Here is a 16,223-nt window from a genome sequence, read left to right on the forward strand (position 1 = left end):
TATGGCCTAACTGGATCAGGATGGGTCTTTATCCTATTACAGAAGGCTGTATAGGGAAGGCCACACAGAGAGAGAATCCAGAGGGAGCAGCCAGAAGCTGGAAGTCTATGGAACCTGGAAGAGAAAGGAGAAGACACTGCTATGTGCATTGCCATGTGACAGAAAAGCCAGGGACCAAGGATTACCGGCAGCCAGCACTCTTCTGAGAGAAAGTATTGCCATGATAACACCTCAATTTTGGACTTCTCCTAGCCTCAAAATCATGAGCCAATAGATTCCCATTGTTTAAGTTAGCCTGTCGCATGGTATTTCTTTTAAAAGCCAGGAAACTAAAATTCCCCACACCCCTCTCTACCAACTAATGGTGAAGGCCCAGTAGCACTGACCCTGGTTCTCTTAAAACATGTCCCACCTGATACCTGATGCTATAACTTGGCTATTCTTCCAGAAGAGGCTGGGCATCTGTGTGAGAAGCAAGCTGCAGCTTCTCCTGTCTAATGACCTATGCCCTCGAGTTCTGTTCCTTTTCTGCAGTTTCCTGTTAGGACTGAAATCTACCAAAATCCTGACCATCTTGACTGGGTCATTGATCCATGCCCAGCCCCACCCTCTCTGGCTTTTGACATCCTCCTATTCACCTTGGCTGGAACACCTTTTTCTAGGTCATGGCATTCTGGCACACATGTTGCGGAAATATCCTGGAGCCATTTTGAGCCCCCTTCTTTGATGGCAGTACTCACTTCTCAACTTAGAGAACAAATTGCCAGACACTCACTCTTCCAGCCTTCCTTGCAGCTAGTGGTGGCCATGAGGCTCAGAGCTGGCCAATGTGATGTAGGGAAAGACATCCTCTGGGGGACACTAGAGAAGGATGATTCTCTGTGATAAAAAGAGAGAAGCATGTAAACGGAGCCCTGGGGGTTCTGTTCTTGGTCCTGGTCTTGAATGCTGTGGTTTGAGGATATTGTGTTTTGAAGTATAAGAGAGACTGTGCCGCTCCCTACCAGCTGGGTTGTCTTCTGCCCAGCATCAGGGCTTCATTCTAGTTCCCAGCTCCCTCGTGGGACCAAGGAGCTTGGTCTGCCCAAGTCTGGACCATTGACAGAAGTGATGTCACATAAAACCTTCTAGACCCTGCACAGTAAATCTTCCCATGGCTATTTTTTCTCTCTCATTACCCCTCACTGGCTGAAAAGGAGTCTGACGACTTAGTGGAGGGCAGAGTCACAAGATGGAAGAGGTCTGGGTCCTTGAGTTACGGAAAGTAAAAGAGGCCTCTCCCCAACTTTCTCCCTCTGGCCCTCATAGGGCTATGATGTTCAAAGGGTGAATATACTTTTGTAGAGAATATATGGTATTGCCACCAAAATTTTAGGGTTGCTTGTTACAGAAACTAACAGAGAGCTGCTGTCATCACCAAATAGTAGATACTTCCGATTCACTGAGAATGACGGACTGGAGAACAGATGAAACTAGTGTCCTGATGAATTCTCTGAGCTGCTACACCAACCCGTGGACTCCTACTGCCAGACTTATTGCTTTCTGAGGTAATAATAAAACTTCTTCATGCCCAGTTGTGGGAAAGGGCCAGAGGAGGTGCCTGGCCTCCTGGACTTGGGGGTTGGGGTGAGGGGAAATGTGTCAGTTCCTGGCACTTCAGAGGGGAATTTATTAAAGAGGAAGTGAGCAGGGCTTTGGGGTAGATTAGGGGTGTGATGGTCAGTGAAGGGGAAGCCCCCTCATTTATAAGTAAAGCTACAGAGCCTGAGCAACTATGCAAAGGCAATAGTTCATCCTATGACTGGTGCTCCTTTGGTTTGGCTTCCATGGATGTTGCGGGTCCTATTCCAGTGGGCACTCAACATGGTCTCCTTCCAGCACTTTCCCCACACCTTGGTTTCCAATTGCTGCCTGCCTTGGGGCTCCCAGGCCAACAGCGTTTGGGAGGGGTTCAGCTGCTTTCAAAGTTGCTGCACCCTGGTCTCAGGGCTGCGGAAGATGAATTCAACTCCACTGCCATGGGCCAGGACCTGACCATGGGACACTTCAAGTCTGGACACTAGTGATGCCCTGCAAAACTGTTCATTGACTCTTGTGGATGCATTGGATACACTTGCAATAATGGGAAATTAATCTGAGTTTCAGAAGCAGTGGTGTCAGTGACCAACAATGTATTAGTTCACAAAGAATCTGCTTTCCAGATTGTGGAGGATATGACAGTGTCCTGGGAAGTCTCTTTTCTGACCATAAAATAATAGTTGACTCATGGTAAGGATTTATGATAAGAATTCATTACAAGTGACTCAAGACCTTGCTGTACAACTCCCCTGGGCCTTTGAAAGCATTGAGATGGGAATTCCCTATCTTCTGATGAATCTAAAGACAAGTGTTCCTCCTGGTAGTAATAATGCATGGTAGGAGCTGACTCCCTCTTGGTGGAATTTTGGATTCTTGTTTGACAACTGGGGATTCTACTGTTGACATGGTGGCCAAACAGCAGAAGCACTTTGAAACCTCTAGAGCAATGATAAAGGATAAATAGCAATGTTGTGACCATTTAGTTGGGTTGGAAAGCATAGTGATTTGGATGCTGGGCTGCAGTCTTTCTAAGAATATCTCTTGAAATCTTACATACTCTTTGGAGGAAAAGAAGACCTACAAACATTTAATGCTACATGCCGTCATATTCAAAACTACTTACGAAGAGGTCAAGCAGCTTGAAATGAAGAAATGTCCTTCTCTATATCAAGGTAAACATGTTCAGTGGGAGGCTGGGGTGCCATTTTCCTTCATGCATTTTACTATAGTGTATGGAAAAAATGCACCCTTCCTGAGAGATGTAACTGCCATCTCCAGGTCCCTTATGTTCTCTTCTACCCACCAAGACCAGAGATAGTGGAATCTTTGCATCTCCTCTACCAGGCAACCAAGAATACCTATCCTATATGCAGAAATGGATGTTCTACAGAGTCTAGAAAAGCACATAGAAGTCAAATGTGGGTGTGCTCTGCTACATCACAGCAGATACAAATCATAAGAGGATGGATGGAAGCCTCTTTTTCAGTGTGTAAATACTTAAACTTCCATTTGATGAAGAGAGTCTTATCCACAAATCTGCAAACAGAAGCATGCTGGCAATGGAGGGTGCATTGTATCTTGAACAAACGCCTTGTGGAATCACCAAAGAATCCCACCCCTGAAGAGATGGGGTAGGACCAAGACAGAAAACCTGTGCACAGGCCTAAGTTTCATGAATTAAATGTCATCATCCTAGCTACAATTGCAATTATGCTTCTGATAAGAGGAGATAGTCCATGCCCTTAATGAGCGAGTACATGAGATAGACATTAATTGGATGGTTGGCTAGATTTCATCTGTTCACCTCACTCTGCCCTCAGACATCAACAACTGAACCCAAACCACAGCAAAATCCAGAATGAAGTGGAAGGAAAAAGGAAAGCAGCCTGCCATCCATGATGTTGTAGGAATTTCTATCTAGCTGCACATCTACCATATAATACATCTTGCACATTTCAGTGTTCTCTTGTGTTCAATAAAACAACCATAGTTTTTCTTAGGAAACAAAATAATTAGAAAGCTTATTTATTAGTTGAGTTTTCTGTTATTTGTAGTTAAAGAATCCTTAATTGATACAGATCCCTGTTCTTTTAAATGTACACTCAAACATTCTCAGCTACTCTTGATTTCCTCCATCATGGATTTCTGGGCACCCTGGCATATAAACTCATCTGACTAGAATGAACTCTCCATAAGAACAGGAACCTCGACCGCCTTACCGCCATCATATCTGAAGCATGCAGAATAATGCCAGGTACACAGTGGGTGCTCAGTGGTGTTTGCTGAATGAAAGATGTTCCTAGACACCTTCCCCCAGAATTGTTTTCTTGATTGGGAACCTCTCATTCCTTCATCTTCTACCTCACCAACCTGCACCCTTGCATTTAACTCTCAAAGCTTGCTAATTAATGTGGTTCATATCAGTGAAACCATACAGTGTTTGTCCTTTAGTTTCTGGCTAACTTCACTCAGTGTAATGTCCTCAATGTTCATCCAAGTCCTTGGTTGGACTCCATGTGAGAAATTGAGGAAGGCTGAGTCAATGGGTAGGGGAGAGAAAGCATACTGACCTGGGAATCAGAATAATGGATAGTTACCACCTGTGTGGCCTTGGGTAAGTCACTTCATTCTTTTGAGCCTCTTCTGCTAAATGATAATGGGGAAGATTTCCATGGATAGTGTGGTGTTCCGCCCACATCTGCTCTTCAGGGCTCACACACATCCCACAGGTGCTGGGGATATTGGTCATTGGCTGCTCGCTGCTGGGTCCCTCACTGGGCACTGCCCTCCACATCAGCGAACTGGCTTGCCCAGTGGTATGCACCTTCCATTGGGTAGACTCAGCCAATGAGTGGCTGATGTGGGGATACAAAAGCCCGGCCCTCTTAGGTCAATTTGGGATACCTCTGAAGGGCTATCCTACTCCAGAGCACCCTATAGAAGTTGCTGAGGCCTCTGTTGCAGCTCCACTGAGCTTTTGTCTGCCCAATCCTGCCTTCCTTGTTTCTTTACAGATGTATCTCCAGAGCGTATTCCCCAGTAGAACATCGGCATGCAAGTCTCTATTTCCGAGTCTGTTTCCAGGAAACCTTATCTGAAACAATGGTGGTGATGGTGAAGACAAGGATGATAACTTATCCAACTGAGCTGTGGGAGAATTAGATGAGATTAACGAGTATCGAGAGTGCTCATAATTGGTTCTGTCCAATATATGTTCATTAAATCTAAATCTGAAACCTCCCTTCTGTTTTCTTCAGCAGGGGGAAAAAAAAACACAAAAACGATTCCTTTGAGAGACACTTGGTATGATTTATTTCTCTTTATCATGTCGTCCCAAGAGGAGATCCATTAGTATTTCCCTTCTGGTTGTCCCCATCCTGGGTCCCCATGGGTAGGTCCATATCCAAACTATGCTCCCTGAGTCCTTAGCATTTTGTATGCTGTGAAAGTTTCACTCCCTCTGGGCTCTTGCATCAGAATCCGTACCCTGCAGCTATAAACAACCCATCACTTCCTTTCTTAGCTTCCAGGAGATCTAATCCCCCGTCTAGTGCTTTATCAGTCTATTGAGAAATGCTGAGAGAAACCTGCCAATCTAAACAGAATATAGTGCAAGAAATCATATTAGACCTCCCTGTAGTTCACCAAACATTGCAGGCAGTAAAATTCTAATACCACACTGATTCTTTTATTGTAATGAGAATAGAAATTGATGCAATGCCAATCCATCCTACTGCAGTATTAAGATTCTCCTAAAATACTACACTGAATTCCAACTCTCAGGAAATCCAATGCTAACTTACTTAAAACTGCCCTAGAATCAGCTTGAGATTGTGCAGGATTTTTAGTATGATGATACCAAAAGAGGATTATGCCTCTTAAAACATCATTCCCTTTGATTCTTAAAATAGAGGCCCTTAGAAAATTCACTAATTGGAGGGGGTCTGATAGGATAGAAATGTAGACTGATGACTTGAGACAAGGAGCAAATGAAGGGATGTTGGTTCATATTGATTATTGTGCCCTGACAGCATCTTCAGGCCTACCTGTCAAAGAGAGCTCAGAGATGGCTCTAGCAAAAAGCACACAATTAGAAATAGAACCTATGTGGAAGGACGGCAGGTAGATAGTGATAGGAAAAGGGCCACTTTAAGGTAAAGCAGAACAGTGGAAAGATACCCAGGTGAGTGTCACTGATGTCATTCCAAACAAAGTCATATTTCATAAAAGGATCTGAACTAATAATTAGAAATATATGACCAAGTGGGATGGGTGCCCCCCGACAACATTCCTGCCTCTTCCTTGTTTCCAATGTAATTTTAATCAAGAAGGCTTGTCCCCAGCCCCAGAGAATAATTTATATCTCTAAGCCAGTCAAGGCAATCTGTGGTTGGTGGACTATTTCAGGGTCATCTTGTAACTAGTCAATTAGATGAAATAGAAAGTCTTCTGGGGCTTCCAGAAAAGACATTCCTTCATGAAAAGAAGGAGGCAATCATTATGACCCTGTCATTTCAATCCTAGGTTATACCCAACATTTATGCATACAATATATTCAACAAATATATATATATTTGTTGAATATATATATATATATATATATATATATATATATATATATACACATACATATGCGGTGGGGTAGGGGTGGGGTCATAGCAGCACTTTTATTGATCTCCAAAACTTGGAAGCAACTCAAATGGCTATCAATAATAGAATAAATAAATTTTGGCATATTTGTGCAATGGAACACTATATAGCCCACAAGAATGAACAAACTACATCTATATTCAACTGTGTAGATGCATATCACAAAGCAAAAGAAGTTGCTGTATGATTCTATTTATACAAAGTTTTCTTTAAAAAAGCACACCTCATCTATGGTGTTTGAAGTCAGGCTAGTGAATTCCCTTGGGGGCCACTGGGGTTGGAAGGTGGCCAGGAGTGCTTCTGGAGTGCTGGAATGCTATGCATCATGGTTTGTGTGCTTTGTTTCATGCTTGAGTTTATTTTGTAAAAAGGCACCAAATAATGTACTGCTTGTATATGTGTTATACAGCCCTGAATATTTAGATTTAAAATTCAGAGAGTAAGAAAGAGAGAGAGATTTGCGGAGAGAGAACTGTAGTCCTGCTACCCATCCCCTTGACTCTTGCTTTGATACTGTCATGTGAAGGTGCAATGGCTAGAACAGTGGCAGGCGTTTTACAACCATAAAGCAACATGCACTGGAATGAAAAACAGCACTCCAAGGAGGGTAGGCAGGAGGATATAATAGCTCTAATCCTTGATGGCATCTCTGAGCTGTAGGATTGTTCTGGGGACTGTCTACCTCTGAACTTTGATTTAAGAAGGAAACAAACATCTTCTTGGTTCAAGCTACTCTGTTGAGTTTTCTGATACTTGTAGCCCAAAGCAACCTAATTGATTCCAAGAATGGAACATGTATGACACAGACTCCTGTAGGCAAGAGGGGCTTGGACCCATCATAGAGAATGATGGCACTGCAGCTTTGCTCTCTGGACTCTAAATCTAATGGATGCTGGACTTGGGGGAGAGTGAAGACAATGCTAAGAGTCATCTTGATACCTCTATCAGACTGAATATTAGTTCAATATTGAATATTAGTTCAATATTCAATATTAATTAGAATTAATATTGAATATAAGTTCTAGCAGCAAACCTTATTTTAAATCAACTTCCTTGTAGAGTTGAGACCATGGCTGAGAACTGGCTGAGGAGCTGGATAAGCCCATGAAGGGGGAGGGAAGGGTAGCAGCAAAATAGTTGGAAGGAACTTAGGAGGACAGAAGAAATACATATTTACCTTCTTTCTTATTTTTGGTGTTATGTTTATTTCATCCATCACTTTGGAAGTGCAATTCTGCTTTCAGAAAATCCTAAGTCTCCTTACTCTTCATCTGGGCTCCCAGAAAACCCTACCCACCATCTGTAAGTTCATCATTTGGCAGAGGAGCAGACATTCCCCTCTGCAGACCTCATCAGAAAAGCTTACAAATGCAGGTCACTCTCTTCCCAGGCCTGTCTATAAGGAAACTTCTTTCCTGGCTGACCTGTTAATTAAGCCTCAAGAGCAACAGAGAGGAGGGGAATGCTGCAAGCATGGCTGAATCCTTATGTCACAGTACCAGTGAGCTACAGAGACTGTCTCCCTGGAAAGAGCAGCTCAACCAAGGTGTAAAGGAAAGCCCTATAGACTCCTGTATAAATCTTACCTAACAATGCCCCATGGCTAGGGTTGCACCAGGCCTTCAGACTGGAATTGGGTTCTTACAACAGCCCAGAGGCAAAGGGAAGCAGGAATTTGTAGAGTGAGGGCCATTGTCTTTGGGAGGATGGTGGCTTCAAGATTACCTAAAGCCAGGCCCTTTCCACCCTGCTAATCTTCTCCTGAAGGTAGCCGTCTTGCCACCCAGAGTTTGTTCAGACACAGCACTGGGCCATGCAGACATGGAAACCCTCAGAAGTCAGAAACTCCATCCTGTCTCCCAGAATGGCCTCAGCATCCATCACAAGGCCCAGTGACAGTGATGACTTCAATGATAATAGCCGCCATTTATGTAGCAGACACATTGTACTGGTTACTGAGACAAGCGTTTGCATTATGTCATGCATTTCTCATAATTATTCTTTTATTTTCACTATTTAACAGATGATAAAACTCATTGTGGTAGCGTAACTTTCCCAAAGTCACATGATAAGTGGCAGAGCTGGGGTGGCAGACTTGTCCTCTCTCCTCTGCCTTTGTAGAATCTGAGGCAAGAAAGCAATGAACCTGACTGAACACAAGGACCTACTTCTGGGCCCCTTTTCTGTGATGGGAGTATAGAGAGCGTTAAAAGAGAGATCAAAAGGTCAATAGGAAGTGTAGGGAAGCATCTTCAGATCCTTGTGTTAGGCAGTGGTTTCTTAGACTTCATACCCAAAGCATAAGCAACAGAATTAAAAGTAGATAAATGGGACCTCATCAAAATAAAAATAAAAAAACTTTTGTGCATCAAAGGACTTTATCATGAAAGTAAAAAGACAGCCTACAAAATGGGAGAAAATATATGGAAACCAAATATCTGATAAAGGATTAATATCCAATATATATAAAGAAATCCTTCAACTTAACAAAAAGACAAACAATTAAAAGATGGACAAAAGACTTGAAGAGACATCTCTCCAAAGAAGATATACAACTGGCCAGAAAGAACAGGAAAACATGCTCAACATCATTAGCCATCAGGGAAATGCAACTCAAAGCCACAAGGAGATACCATTTCATACCCATTAGAATGGTTGCTTTAACTAAACAGAAAATATCAAGTATTGGAGAGGAGATGGGGAAATAGAAACAGTCATTCATTGCTGATGGGAATGTGAAATGATGTGGAAGACAGTTCGGCAGTTCCTCAGAAAGCTAAATATAGAACTACCAAATGACCCAGCAATCCAATTACTAGAAAGACCCAAGAGAATTGAAAGCAGGGGCTCAAACAGATATTTGCACACTGATGTTCATAGCCGCATTATTCACAATTGGTAAAAGATGGAAGTGACCCAAGTGTCTATCAACCAATGAACGGATAAATAAAATGTGGTATATACATACAATGGAATATTATTCAGCCATGAAAGGAATGAAGTCCTGATGTATGCAACAACATGGATGAACATAATGTTGCATGCAATAAACCAGACACAAAAGGCAAAATACGGTTTGATCTCACTGATTTGAAACAATTAGAATAAGCAAACTCATAGAGTCAGAATCTAGAATATAGGTTACCAGGGGATGGGGTGGGGATAGGGAATGGGATGTTAAAGCTTAAATAGTACAGTGTTCCTATTTGAGAGATGGAAATGCTTTAGTAATGAATGGTGGTGATGGTAGACAACATTGTGAATGCAATTAACAGCACTGAAATATATATCTGAATGTGAGTAAAGGGGGAAATATTGGTATTGGATTGTAAACATGATAACAGAATTAAAATTAAAAAAAAAAACAAAGCATGGAACTGCATTTCATAGACAGTGAACTCTAGGTTAAACCATGGACTTCAATTAATAGCACAATTATAAAAACATGCTGTCATTAATTGTGGCAGATGTTCCACACAATGCAAGGTGTTGGTAGTGGGATGTTGTTATGGGAGTCCTGTATTTTATGAATGATTGTTCTATAAACCCATGACTTCTCTAATGAAGGGAAAAAACTGAGGTGGACTGAAAAATACATATAAAGAAAATTTAAAAAGGAAAAAAAAATGTCAATAGGAAGCTCAGGGTCAAGAAAGAAATTTGCATCTATTAGGTGCTACTTTGTTTTGGGCAATATTAGGTTTCCTTAGACACATCATCTTGCATCTTTCACCAGTTTGGTCATTCCCAACCTTTACATTGATCAAAATCAGTTGAGGCACTAAAAAAGACATGTATTTAAGCCCTACTCCAAAGATTCCATTTCAGTTAAGTCTTGAGTGCATGTGGCCTGGGAATCTGCATGCTATTAAAGCTCCCCAGGTGACTCTAATGAGTAGCCAGGATTAAGTATCATCAGTTTCCCATGTCTTCGCATCATTCAGGTCTTGACTTGAGGTCATGTCCATAAAGAGACCCTCATAATCGCCGCCCAAAGGTAGCCCCTCTATTCCTAATATTATTTTAGTTTCTTCACAGCACGAATTGCTCTGTGAAATGATCTATGCTTTATTTTTCTCTCTTTCTAGGAATATAGACTTCATGACATTGGATGCCTGGGCCATTTTCTCTTTAAATTCTGACAATAGCCCCATGAGTTACATATTGTGATTTCTATATGGGGATGAGACACCAAGATGCCAGGAAGCTGGTGACTCCCCAGCCCCTCCCCACCTTGTTGTACCACTTGGACGTGTTAGAATCTGGGTTTGAACCCAAATTTGACTGAATTCAGAAACCACCCTACCAGGCTATTTAAAGATAAATTATTTCCTTGGTACTTCGTAAGCCATTTTTCAATCCAAGAATCTCATTTACTCTCACAATGGAGCTCCAATGTAGGGACTATCATTAACCCATTATCCAGATGAGAAAACAGGGATCTGAAGGGGTTAAGGACCCCAATGGGGGCTGAAAAGGAACTTAAAATTAGTTTCTTCTGACAGGGATTCCATTATTTTCCCCATCTATTATTCTGCATTTTGTTTTGTTCCCTCACCTGTCACCTATCTACCCAGCATTCTCTTCTTTCTACTAAGGGTAGGGGAGGAATTTGGCAAGTTTACTGATGAAGCAGCCACCCTCCCAGTCAGATATGTCAGAAGAAGACACCAGCCTGCCAAAGAACAGGCCAGGGGAGCTGCTCCCAGAAGCAAGCTGTTCCCAGCTTCTCCCAGCAGCTCTGCCAAGCCAAGGCTGCCTATTGACACTTCAGTGCTGAATTAGGAAATGTTAAGGTTAGAACATTTTAGGGCAAGGGAAAAGGGAATAGAGTCCAAGCCCTACATGGCTGTGAAAGAGCCCTTGGGAATCAGGTGGCAAAGAGCTTAAGAGACAAGGAGAAACACAGGGACAAGAAATGGCATTTTTGGTGCCCCTATGGTGTGCCAGACACTTGTCACACATGAGTTCATTTAATCCTGAAGTAGCCACGTGAGGCATGAGCAGAAAATCTAGCATTATCATTCATACCTTCCTCTCCTCACTGCCTATATCCTGTTAAATGCACCATCAAATACCACTTCTCACCATGTCCTCTGCCCCCACCAGAAGACAAGCTGCCATCACTTCCACAGAAATTGCCTTCTAACCAGTCTCTCCACATCCTCTCTGGCCTCCCTCCAGCCTGGTGCACATAATGCAGCCAGTGTGATCTTTACAAAATGCAACTCTGATTCAGTCTTTCCCCTGCTTAAAACCTCTGCCAGCTTTCTACCTTTCGTTAGATAAAGACCAATTCCTCACCAAGGTGTGTAAATGCAAATTCCTGCGGGATTTGACTTCCACCCATCTTTCCAGCCCCTTTCTCTGTGCACTTGTCCTGCTGGCTGTCTGAGTTTCTGCAACACACCCTGTTCCCTCTAGCCACGGGGTCTTTCCATAAGTGGTTCCCTCTACCTGGCACACACCCCCCCCCTTCAACTGATTAACACCCACTCATCCTTCAGATCCCAGTGCAACTGTCACTCCTTCTGAGCCCCTTGACAAGTATACGCCCCTTGTCATATGGTCTTATAAAACTCTCTCTCTTCTCTGTCAAGCTCTATGTCAGCCTGAATTGTGCATTTATTAGGGTGATTCTTTGAGTCTTTGATTAATGTCCATGAGATCAACACTTCACCTGCTTTTGTTCCCATTATAACCTAGAAACTAGAACAGGGCTGATCACATTGTAGGAACTCAATGTCAAATTGTGTTGATTATGGGTTCCCATTTTACCAGAGAGGAAAGTGGGGCTCAGAGAAGTTAAGTTACTTGCCTAAGGTTGCCTAGCAGAAATGAGATGCAAACCTCCTGAGTGCCTGAGGCAGACTCTTTCTAGACCTCCAGATGCCATCCAAGGGGATTCTCAGGGGAGAAGAAGGGAGGAGCTGTTGAGCATTTCAGCTCCTGGTAAAATAAATGGATTGTGCTAGCTACCAGCCCCATCACCACTCCATCACTGGCCAGTTAAGAGGCCAGGCTCCTCAGAGCCTCCCTCAGGTGTGGGAAAGAGACTGATGGTCCCTAAAGACCCATCTCATTATCCCAGGGGCCAAATTGAGACCCTGTTAAAGAATAACTGGCCCATAAATAAACCCCACACTAATTCTGTAACTGCACAGGGCAGAGATACTGACCAAAGACATGCTAATGTGGCCTCTAAGCACCCTCCCATCTAGAGCTAATAGTAATTCTCAGGAAATAAATACTACCTTTCCTGAGCCCCAAAAAGCCATTTGCTATAATGTGGTATAACCCTCTTAAGTGAGTGCCTGATTAATTAATGGACCTGTTAAGCACAGTTCATGTGCAGCTCCGTTCACAGGCAGTGTGCACTGGTCATCAGCGGGAGGTATTTTGAGGACAGGCAGCAGATGGAACTGGATGAAAACAATCTTGAGGCTGCATGAGCCTGCACGAGCCTGCACACCTGTGCAAGAGCCCTCATCTGCAGCAGGTCTTTGCCTCTGCAGGTGTGTGTGCCTGTGCATGCCTGTGCGTGCAGCCATGTTAAAGCACATGTAGTCTTATGTAGTGTGCACAAGTGTATAACTACACAAGTGCCTGCCGGTCTATTTGTTTTGATGAGCAAGTGTCCATGTCATAAGGCAGTGCAATGCCACAATTTAAGAGCCCTCCCTCTGGAATCCCAGTTCTGTCATTGAATGATGTTGGAAAAGTTACTGAATATCTCTCGAATGCAGATTTCCTCTTCTGTTAACTGGAATTACAAGGGCAACATTCTCATGGTGTTATGTTAGTATTCAGTAAGAAAATTTGTGTAGAGTGGAGTACCTGGTATTTCCATCTTGCTCTTCATTGTACCCCTAGTACCTAAATTATGCCTGGTTCATAATAGTTACTCAAGAACTATTTTGTCTTAGTGAATAATGAAGGCTACCTAATAACAATAATAATAATAGCAAAACCGATATCTAAAATAAACAGAAAGAACAAAGCATTTCTAGACAGTATGAAAAAGTAGAAAGCAGACCACTGCAATAGCCAGCTATAGTTGCTTCTCTGGCCTTCAGTTTCCTACCTATCAAAGGAGGGCTACAATTTACGTAGCAAGCAGGAAGTTGAAAGAGTGTATGCCTACAGGCCTCCCTTTTCTTGTAAGAAGCAAGGCCCTTCCTTGAGAAAGAGGTTGACCAGAGGATCATTTTGAGGCTGAGAAGGTGGAGGCAGGTGTGGAGGACCAGTAGCAAAATTTTATAGAATATACCAAGAAAAAACAAGAAAGTAGAAAAGAGATAGCCACGGTCAATCAAGTGACACCATTACTGAGATGTACTGCCTGCTGGATGAGATTGGACCCCATGAATTTTTAGGTGAGAGCACCATCCTGCATCTCAGATGCCTTTGGAAGTCTACAAAAAGACAATGAACCTGGGGAACTGAAAATGCTGGTGACAGAGCTGCTAAGTCATTGACCTAGGGTTTCAGACCAAGAACAGTAGGAATCTAGGTCAGGAGGGGGATGAAAGACAAAAAGAGAGAGAAGGGGTCTAGAAGCTTTCAAGCAGCAGGTAAAGCAAAATTAGAATGAAGAAGTGAGAAAGCTGTTTGGGTGAAAGACTGTGGTTGGAAAAGGCAGAGATGAGTACTTCAGAGGTAGGCCAGATGGGAGTGATGGCATGAAAGCCCATGCTGAAAGTCAAAAAATATCATTGAAAAGGGGGAAGAGGTTAAGGGACTGAGAACTAGTGCAGAGAGTGGTTCTTTTTGGGGGGGAAGGTGGGAATCTTTTGTAAGACTTGATAATCATAAAAATTACAGACCGTTTCCTTGCATAAATGCCATATTCTCACTATTTCACATGAAATGCAGAGAATTCTGGAATCCCTGAAGCCCAGATCCTGGACCCACTGGATCTCTGATCCCTAGTGAAGAATTCCTAGGGTATTGGATGAATGGCTGACCCCACCATAGTGAAGATGGATCTGGGAGTGGAAAAGAAGCCTTAGAAGCAGAAGTCAAAGGTGCAAGGAATCAGGGGATGCTACAGCCAGGGGTCCCAAGGCTGAGAAGGTTTTGTGTGGGACTAGGACACAAAATTTACTGCTGCAGTTGGGAAGGCTACAGAACAGTCTTGGGTCTGCTTCATTTACAGATGCCATCTTGAGATCTGTGGGCATTGGATAGAAAGACACAAAGGTAGATGGTTCCAGGATCTTTTTCCCACAGCTGCTGTCTTCTACTCTGTGAGCAAGTAAGATTGTCTGATTTTTTTTTTTTTTTGAGCATGACTTATTTCCATTTATAATTTCTGTTACTTCTATTCCAAGATCTGCCTGCAGCTGTCTGTCTGCCACTTCAGAGAGTTTTGGTATCCTTACCCAGCTTTCAACTCTGATGCTCCTGGACTGTCCCTCTTCTCTGTGGTCTCTGGGAACACTGTCTCCCAGGATTCCTCTTCATTTACCTCCTACCTGGGGAGCTAAGTGCCTCTTTCCCAGATGGATCTTGTCCTGCACTTAGAGCTTCAGATCCCCACCCCTCCCATTGGATTTCTGTTTATTCCTGCTTTCCAGAGCAGATGCAGACACACCTCAGGAGCTGTAGAAACTGAGGGTTGGCCCCTGATTTCTCTCTCTTGTTCCAGTAGTGCCAAGTTGCTGCTCAGTGGAGCCTGATCAGTGGCTCAGACAAAGGAAGACTTGGCCGTTGATCAGTGATTCACAAGAGCAGAGCACTGGGCAATTGTTTACCACCTACCTGGCCACAGATAGTAGGTAAACAATCCTTGGCTGGGGATGGTCAAGGGATTTAATTCATCGGCTTAAATTACTTTCAGTCTGAGGGTTTGAAACAGATAAGAAGGGCAAGCCTGGGAGTCTGCATGCATCACTGAGCCAGGACTACAAAAAGGACAGGATGAGTACTTTGGAAAAGTCTGAAAATCTTGTTGTCAAACAAGAATCAAGATGAAGCCCTTGGGATGCTTGTCATCCCAAAAGTATGCTGAGGATCCAAAGATGGGGTAATGAGTCCACATAACTTGTCCAAGAGCTCTCCTGGGAGCCCCTCCCCTCACCACTAGAACTTACGAGCTCTACTTCTCACACTACTCACACCCAGGATGTAGAGCTCTGTATTGTACCTGCCTGTTGACCAGTCAGCTTCCTTATTCAACCCTGACTTCCCCCTGGGAGTGTAACTTGTTTACTGTTAAATTCCCAGTGTCCAACACAGAGCTTGGTGCAAGGCAGCCTCTCAGTATTTATTGAGTGAATAATGAATGGAACAAAGGATGAATGCAAAATCCATAATTCATATCCTGATAATGCATCCAGGAAGAATTCACTGTTACGGACTACTTCATTTAAAGTCTATAGACAGCTAGAATTTAGTTGGAAGAGAATGGTCAACATTATTCCCAATAAAAGTTTATTTATTCAATATTTTTCCAATGTCTGTTTTATGCCAGGTACTATTAAAGGGGATGAATAGAACCAATAATAGACCAAAATTTGGAGCACAAAAAGCTGTGGATGGGGGAATGGTGGGAAATTTACAAGTTTCATCTCAAGAACTTCCTAGCACCTGTGGAAGGGAGCAAAGTTGTGATGGGCCTTTTTAGAAAACCGTGGAAGAAGTATAGCTGGATTCCCAGGTTTATTTCACCATGGAACTATTTGCAGACTGGAGTTTGCTCAAGAAGGTCATTCTACAGCCTTACTCCACTTATTCTGTGATTGGGATACGAGTATTTTCAGAGAAATACTCCAAATGGAATTTTTCCTGCTCACCCTTCCTTAAAAGACCCTAACTCTTGCTCAATTACACCATCATACCCTATTATTGGCAAATGCACATATATTCTCACATCCACACAAAGACTTACACATTCATAAAAGCACCCCTACATATCATTACTGGCACACACATTCACATAAACTCTCAAAGGTAAATGTGCAAATGAATACTCACATAAATGTATATTCACA

The 16,223-nt window shown here is 42.9% G+C and overlaps 1 pseudogene; it reads left to right on the forward strand.

The window, feature by feature from the left end:
* The first annotated feature begins 2,098 nt into the window (after positions 1-2,098).
* Positions 2,099-3,037, forward strand: LOC119517292 (annotated as a pseudogene).
* Positions 3,038-16,223: the final 13,186 nt, after the last annotated feature.

This window comes from Choloepus didactylus, chromosome 21, assembly GCF_015220235.1.
Source record: "Choloepus didactylus isolate mChoDid1 chromosome 21, mChoDid1.pri, whole genome shotgun sequence".
NCBI classification, from domain to species: domain Eukaryota; kingdom Metazoa; phylum Chordata; class Mammalia; order Pilosa; family Megalonychidae; genus Choloepus; species Choloepus didactylus.